Source organism: Sciurus carolinensis, chromosome 1, assembly GCF_902686445.1.
Source record: "Sciurus carolinensis chromosome 1, mSciCar1.2, whole genome shotgun sequence".
Taxonomy (NCBI): domain Eukaryota; kingdom Metazoa; phylum Chordata; class Mammalia; order Rodentia; family Sciuridae; genus Sciurus; species Sciurus carolinensis.
The window spans coordinates 93072307-93074385 of NC_062213.1; the positions used below are offsets into that span (position 1 = coordinate 93072307).

Sequence of the window (2079 nt, forward strand, 5' to 3'; positions counted from 1 at the left end):
TGTGAGAAGTGTGCTTATTTTAGGCTGAGCCACTTTGTCTTCCTTGGGCCCTCATCTTATTGTGACTGGAGGGTTGAAATGCAAAAATGGTCAATGTATATCTCTGCTGTCCCTAGCTGGGCAGACTGGTTCTCTGCTGCTTTATGGAAGCTCTCTCCCCTTACATAAGGCACTTAATAAGGAAATTTCCAGTGACTTCATAACTGACAAATAGTTCAAAAGCAGCTTTTCAAAACCAACCCTGTACAAGAGACCCCCGACTCCTCCTTCCAGTCGATGGGCTTTTTGCCAGATTTCTGGCAGCAGCTCATTAGCTTTAGAAAAACGTCTAAACCCAAAGAACCCTCTATACACAGACAGTGGCCAGGGAGGAGCAGTGTGCAGTACATGCTGCCGCTTTCTATCAATGGTACTGACCTTCTTCAGAGCCTAAGAGCCCCAGAGCAAGAAGACAAGACCCTTCACGTTCTTATTAAGCCAGGACACGACTGCATCGGTGAACCGTTGCCAACCCCTCTCCTTATGCAAATTGACTTGATGGGCCCGGATGGTGAGCACAGCGCTGAGCAGGAGGACACCTTGTTTGACCCTTCCTGATAAATCTCCATAGACAGAGTGAACAAAACAAAACCACCTATGTCTGTAGACAGCTTTTTATAAATGTTTTCCAAACTGGGCAGAAGCAGAACAGGTCTTTGGACGCTAAAGCAGAGCCTATGCACTTGACTGGGCCCATGATAAGGATCTTGTCCCAGGACGACAAACTTCACATCTCTTATGTCACGTGTTTGAGTCTACGTGAAGACTTGGTGTGGATGTGGATAAACAGTATGATGTTTTCTTTCTTCTGCAACAAGCCCCATTAGCTTTATAAAATAGGGTTTCCCAAACTCTCTGCTGAAGCGCTTCTTACAACTCTCACCCAAGCCCACCCTTGCGGGCCGCCACCGTGTTTTTCTGGATGCGGACCCACGGCTTTGGCTCAGGGCGAGGAGGGTGGCGTGGGGGCTCCTCCTGCCCCTCCCGGGCCTTCTCGGTGGGGTTGCCCATGCATCGCCGCCATTCTCCTCAGCTAGTCTGCTACGCAGTCCCTGGTCGCCGGCTCGGGGATGCAGGCACGTGGCTCCCTGGCCCGGCTCGGGAGAAGGAGGAGTACAGTCTTCGGAGCTGAGGGAGCGAACCAGCGCCTCCGGGCGACCCAGGACACTTGGGCTGGCTGCGGCCGGACAGAAATTGGCGCCAAGCCGTGAATACATTTCTTATCAGAAATGTCATTAAACCTTAGGAAGAGGATAAACTGAGTGAATTATATAAATGTGGCCAAAAGATCACAAAACAGGAAAGGCAATGATTTCACACACGCCCCAGAATCAATCCAGGGGAGCTGAGTAACTCTCTGCCCTGGGGTTACAGTCTCTAGGTGACTTTTAAAGGCACTCAAATGTGTATCAATTAAAACTTGAAAACATTGTATGAGAGTGCCAGTTTTCCTATTCCCTAATGACCTTTGACCTTTGGGGAGGTTGTTGTTGTTTTGTTTTGTTTTGATTTTGTTTTTCAGTACTGAGGATTGAACCCAGGGATACTCTGACACTGAGCAACATCTCTAGTCCTTTATATTTTTGGTTTTGAGACAAGGTCTCACTAAGTTGCTGAGGCTGACCTGAAACTCAATCCTCTTGCCTCAGCCTCCTGAGTAGCTGGGATTACAGGTGTGTGCCATCACACCCAGCAGTATTAATGTCTTTAACCTTGACAATCTATGTAAAAATAACTCTGCTGTAATTTGCATGCCTTTACATATTAGTGTCCTAGTCCATTGGGGCTGTTCTACAAGACTACCATATACAGGATGTCTTTTTTTTTTAACATTTTTTTATTTGTCCTTTTTAGATACACATGACAGTGGAATATATTTTAACATTATTCATACAAGGAGTTTTACTTACTCTAATTAGGATCCCATTCTTGTGTTTGAACATGATGTGGAATTACACTGGTCATATATTCATATATGAACATAGGAAAGTTATGTCCGATTCATTCTACTGTCTTTCCTATTCCCATCCCACCCTTCCC

At 46.2% G+C, this 2079-nt stretch overlaps 1 pseudogene; it reads right to left on the reverse strand.

Moving 5' to 3' along the window:
* Positions 1 to 215: 215 nt before the first annotated feature.
* LOC124987856 (uracil-DNA glycosylase-like) lies at positions 216 to 1256 on the reverse strand (annotated as a pseudogene).
* Between the last annotated feature and the right edge of the window lie 823 nt (positions 1257 to 2079).